At 46.8% G+C, this 5,922-nt stretch overlaps 1 long non-coding RNA gene across 1 annotated transcript; it reads left to right on the forward strand.

The window, feature by feature from the left end:
• Positions 1–4,556: 4,556 nt before the first annotated feature.
• LOC103252356 lies at positions 4,557–5,564 on the forward strand. Its single transcript, XR_503784.1, has 2 exons — positions 4,557–4,666; positions 4,958–5,564. It is a non-coding gene; the product is annotated as an uncharacterized LOC103252356 (long non-coding RNA).
• The last annotated feature ends 358 nt before the right edge of the window (positions 5,565–5,922 follow it).

Here is a 5,922-nt window from a genome sequence, read left to right on the forward strand (position 1 = left end):
TAGGCTAAGGCAATCCACTCACCTCAGCCTCCCAAAGGCGCGGGATTACAGGCTGAGCCACCGAGCCCGGCTGACAGTAGCATTCTTATACACCAACAACAAATAGGCAGCGAACCAAATAAATAGCACAATCCCATTAACAACAGTCACAAAAGAAAAAGAAAAGAAAAGAAATACCTTGGCATCTTCCTAACCAGAGACGTGAAAGACCTTTACAATGAAAACTACAGGGCTGGGCACAGTGGCTCAAGCCTGTAATTCCAGTACTTTGGGAGGCTGAGGCAAGAGGACTGCCTGAGCCCAGGGGTTCAAGACCAACCTGGGCAACTTGGTAAGACCTCATTTCTGTAGTAAATCAAAAAATTAGCTGGGCATGGTAATATGTGCCTGAGTTTCAGCTATTTGGAAGGCTGAAGCGGAAGGATTGCCTAAGCCCAGCAGGTAAAGGCTGTGGTGGCCATAAGCATGCCACTGCACTCCATCATGGGCAACAGAGTAAGACTCCAACTCAAAAAAAGACAGAAAGAAAACTACAAAACACTGCTCAAAGAAACCGAAGAAGACACAAACAAATAGAAGAATGTTCCATGCTCATGGATTTGAAGAATCAACATTGTTAAGATGTCCATCCTACCCAAGGTAATCTACAGATTCAACACAATACCCATTAAATTACCAACATCATTCTTCTCAGATCTGAAAACAACAATACAAAAATTCTATGGAAACATAAAAGACCACGAATAGCCAAAACAATCCTTAGCAAAAGAAACAAACTATAAGGCTGCAATAATCAAAACAGCATGGTATTGGTACAAAAACAGGCATGTAGACCAATGGAACAGGATAGAAATTCCGAGAGCAAAACCTCAATTTTTTAACCATCTCATCTTTAACAAAGCCTCCACCAACAACCACTGGGGAAAGGAGAACCTATCCAGTAAATGGTGCTGGGAAAACTGGCTGGCCACATGCAGAAGATTAAAACAGGACCCCTACCTATAACCATACACAAAACCCAACTCTAAATGGATCAAAGACCTAAACGTAAAACCTCACACCATAAGCATCTTAGAAAACACAGGAGATACTCTTACAGAAATCGGAGTAGATGACCAATTCATGATCAAAACCCCAGATGCTCATGCCATAAGAGATAAGATAGACAAGGGGGACCCCATCAAGCTGAAAAATTTCTGCAAAGCAAGATAAACTATCAAGAGAGTGGGGAGACAGTCAACAGAACGGAAAAAAATATTTGCCAACTGTATATCTAACAAAGGCCTAACATCTAAAAGGAACTCAAATGTGTTGAAAGGAAAAAAACAAACTGCCCCATTAAAAAGTGGACAAAACATATAAATAGACATTTCTCAAAAGAAGACACAAGAGCAGCCAACAGATACATGAAAAAGTGCTCAGCCTCACCAATCAAATTAATGCAAATTAAAACCACTGAGATACCACCTACTCCAATTAGGATGGCCATCATTAATAACTCAAGAAACAACACTTGCTAGAGAGGATGCAGAGAAAACGGAATGCATGTACACTGTTGGTGGAAAGGTAAACTAGTACAATCTCTGCGGAAAACAGTGTGGTGATTCCTAAAAAAATCTAAAAATCAGCCAGGCTCGGTGGCTCAGCCGGTAATCCCAGCACTTTGAGAGGCCAAGGCGAGTGGATTGCCTGAGCCCACGGATTCGAGACCAGCCTGGGAAACTTGGCGAGACCTCGTCTCTACAATAAATAAAAAATTAGCCAAGTGTGGTAACACGCACCTGTAGTTCTGGTTACTTGGAAGGATGAGGCGGAGGGATTGCTTGAGCCCAGCAGGTCGAAGCTGCGATGGCCATCAATGTGCCACTGTACTCCAGCCTGGGTGACAGAGTGAGACTCCAACTCAAAATACAAAAAAAAGAAGAACAAAACTATGGACTTTGCAGCAACTTGGATGGATTCAGAGTCTCTCGTACTCAGTGATCTATCAAGAAACAAAAAGCTGAGTACCACATGTTCTCACTTATAAGTGGATCCTGAACATTTATAATACTATAAGGGATTTTACCATAGCAGGATTATGCCAGGAGGGGGGAGAGGGAGCACATAACATCAATAAGGGTCCAAAGGGAGGCCCAAATTTTACCTGTATGATTACCTCTCTAACTGCCTCATCCTGAATTGTACCACGGACCTTTAAAACAATTTTCCTTTTTTTTTTTTTTTTTTGAGTTGGAGTCTCACTCAAGTCGCCCAGACTAGAGTGCAGTGGCACACTCCCAGCCACTGCAGCCTCAACCTGCTGGACTCCGGTGATCCTTCCGCCTCAGCTTTCCAAGTAGCTGAAACTACAGGCACGCGCTATCATGCCCGGCTAATTTTTGATTTATTGTGGAAATGAGGTCTCGCCAAGTTGCCCAAGTGGGTCTCGAACCCGTGGGCTCAGGCAATCCACTCACCTCAGTCTCCCAAGGGATTACAGGCTGAGCCACCGAGCCCGGCTAAAACAATTTTCTAAAGGAAAAAAAAAAGTCTTATAACTTTAAAACTTCAAGAAAAAGGAAAAGAATCCCCCCGAACATGGCAGTCCCTGCAATACTTTCTGATGTCAGAGTGACCAAACAGCAGGATGTAAAAAAGAAGCAGTTTGGGTAAGAACAGGAGGGAAGGGGGCTTTAAGAGGGCAAGGAAAATGAAACAGAGGGAGGCATAAAGAGGCAAAATACTTTGGAACTAAGGAAGAGATGGAATGAGCAGAACAACACACAGGAAGGTAGAAGAGAAAGTGATGTCATCTGGCACTGTTGCTCACCTGCACGTTTGTGTCCTCTCCAAGTAGACTCCCAGCAACTAGGTGGATCCCGACTAATTCATCCCCAGCACAGAGCTCACAGAGCCCCGCACACAGACAGCACTAAACACTTTAGAGACGCAAGGGCTGGGCACAATGGCTCATGCATGTAATCCCAGCACTTTGGGAGGCTGAGGCAGGATGATCACTTGAACCTAGGAGTTCAAGACCAGCCTAGCAACACAGCAAGACCTCATCTCTACCTACACACACACACACACACACACACACACACACACACAATTAAAAATTAGCTGGGTGTGGGGGCCTGCGCCTGTGGTTTCAGCTACTCAGGAGGCTGAGGCAGGAGGATCACCTGAGCCCAAGAGTTTGAAGCTGCGGTGAGCCATGACTTTACCACAGTTCTCTAGCCTGGGTGATAGAGTATGGCTCCGACCTCAAAACAAAGCAAAATAAACAACAACAACAACAGTTTTTGGAAAAACAGGAAGAAAAGATTTGCTCTCTTCCCCCTCTTTCGCCGTATATCTCCCTGACTTCTAACGAATCTAGTTCAGAAACTCCCCTCTTCTTCTTTCCAGTTTCTTTCACTTTCCACTCTTTGACCTAGAAGCCAATCCAGGGTTAAGCCCTCTGTAGTATCACCAAGCTGTGGAAGCCAGGTCTGAGGGATACCGTCTATGATCAGAGGTCGCCCACCAGATTTAAAAGAAGCAGAGGCTACACAGAGGTGGAACCACGGGAGAAACAAGGATCAGAAGAGAAGCAGAAAAAAGTGAACTGCCGGGATGCTGAAGTGGGATCAGAGCTGATCCTTTTCTTGGGGTCTTTGGCTTGACTTCTGAGACAAGGGCAGAGTGTTAGAGAGGCTGTCTCGGACAAAAACAGGAAAAGGCACTCACAGGGGAAAAGGATGAAGACTCCAGGCGCAGCGTGAGGAAGAGAACCGAGACAGGCTACTTTAGACTACTAGGAGCCACCATGGGATAATAAAAAGGGATCCGTAGGTATAAAGAGGGAAGCCAAAGGTATAGGAGGTAACTAAGCGTCCGCGAAGGTGAGACAGAAGGAAGGAGGTCTCAACTAACGAGAAACAGCAAAACAAAGCCGCATCCACGGACCTAGTCCAGACTCGATTCCCCGTGCAAGCAACTTCTTTGAACCAGCTCAGACCTACTGTCCTCAAAGATTCCCTCTTACCAGCCTGGACGGCGATCGCTAGAACTGCAATATCCAGAGTGCCCCCAAGGCAGGCAGGGTGACCCCGCCCCTTCCGGGTTGCCACTAGCCAATAGGCTTAGCCAATTTCCCCTCTTAAATGATTCCCCAGTCTACCCGGAGTAAAGCTGAGTTTGAAGCGGGCGTGCTTCCGGTCCCGTGACTCGTTGGATTTGGCCCTCCGGGAAAGGCGCGGCGCTTATGGAGAAACTGTAAGGCATCGGTATTGCGTCTAAGGAAGGGATTCGCCACAACATGAGTTTCATTATCCAAACGTAGGATCATTAGGTGAATGGATAGGGCTAGTCCACTCTTTTAGACTCCTTCCCCTCCTTTTCCGGGGCCGGCCTAGAGCCTGGAGGACTTGCGCACTTTCCCTTTTTCCGAGGGTGAGGCGTATTTGGGGCGCATGCGCACTTGCCCACCTTCTCCGGGCCGACCTCAGCCTGGAACGCATGCGCATATCGAAAGGCCCGACAGCCGAGCACAGCTCTAGGTGTTTCTTTCGCTGTGCTCAGTCAAGGCTGTGTATTTTAGCTACTGCTTTCATATTTTTCTTTATTTTGTTTGACTTCAGGATGCAGCAATGAAGTGTTCTTAAAGGAGCCCTAAAGCTGAGGGTGAAATTTGGACACGGTAACAAACCATCTGTGGGATCTTTTTTTTTTTTTTAATCAACTTTTATTATCATTCACAAATTTCATAGAAAAGGGGATGTAGCAAATGGGTCAGGTTTGCAGGTTAAAAAAAAAAAACCAATACGGGTTTGTACACGTCGCTCTATTTACATCCAGGAGTGGGAGCGGGCCCGTCTTTTCTGATGCCCCTTTGCAGATGCAGCCCTGGGCACACTTGGCACAGCCCGCGGGACAGCAGAAGCAGCAGCTCTTCTTGCAGGACGCACATTTGCACTCTTTGCATTTGCAGGAGCCGGCGTAGTCGCAGGAGCCACCGGCGGCGTAGGAGCAGTTGGGAGGTGACTGGAGTCAGGACGCGGCTGCACGCGGGCTGGCTGGGACCTGGAGGAGGCGTCCATCTGTGGGAACTTAAGCAAGCCACTTAAATGCGGGGACCTCTACCATGCCAGCTACAAAGCCAGGTGACACTTCAGGCACAGCCTGCCTCCTGTCGCTGCCGGGAAGACTGGAAATGGTACTGCTGGTGCCCACAGCCTTCCAGATCGCCATGGGGCAGCAGCTGGACGTTGGTCCGGCATCACATGAAGTGAGAGCAGCATTTGTGGGGTCAGCTGGAAGGAGAAGTGGGGAAAGAGAAACACCCACGGCCCTTGCCTCGAGCCCACCTCTCAACCGGCAGTTCCTGGCGATTCTCTGTTTCTGTGGCTTTACAGTGTTCCTACGTCCCCACTGCCATTTACAAATGACCGTCACCTCTTAAATGATTCCCCAGTTCCAGTCCATACCCCACTCCCTGCTGGATCATTCTCAAATGCAAATTTGATCATTAAAACATTTCGTGGCTTCTCTTTGACCCCCAGAATAAAATCCAAACGCATTAATAAGAGTGTCATTGCTTGACTTCTTCCTGGTCCTCCAGCCTGCCTTCTTTCCCCCTGAATTCCAAACATCTTCAGATATCAGTTCCATCAACAAACCAGACTGCCTCTTACCTCAAGGGTTTTTTTGTCTTTTGTTTGTGTGTGTGCACAGAGAAATCATTTAATGAATATTCTGAACACAATCTTGACGAGGTTTTAATCTGTGTTTTCAATCATACTCTGAGTTCTCCTTTTCAGTCCTAATATATTCTGTAATTTTCTGTTCACTTACTTATTAGAAATCCAGTCTAATGTGGTCCACTTGAAAACTCCGATCTCACATCAAGTTTTACACCCTGTCCTTCCCCTCAGCCCCAGCCAGACCTCAGCAGTG

Source organism: Carlito syrichta, unplaced genomic scaffold (genome assembly GCF_000164805.1).
Source record: "Carlito syrichta isolate Samal-C Ts95f unplaced genomic scaffold, Tarsius_syrichta-2.0.1 Scaffold155169, whole genome shotgun sequence".
In the NCBI taxonomy this organism is placed as follows: Eukaryota; Metazoa; Chordata; class Mammalia; order Primates; family Tarsiidae; genus Carlito; species Carlito syrichta.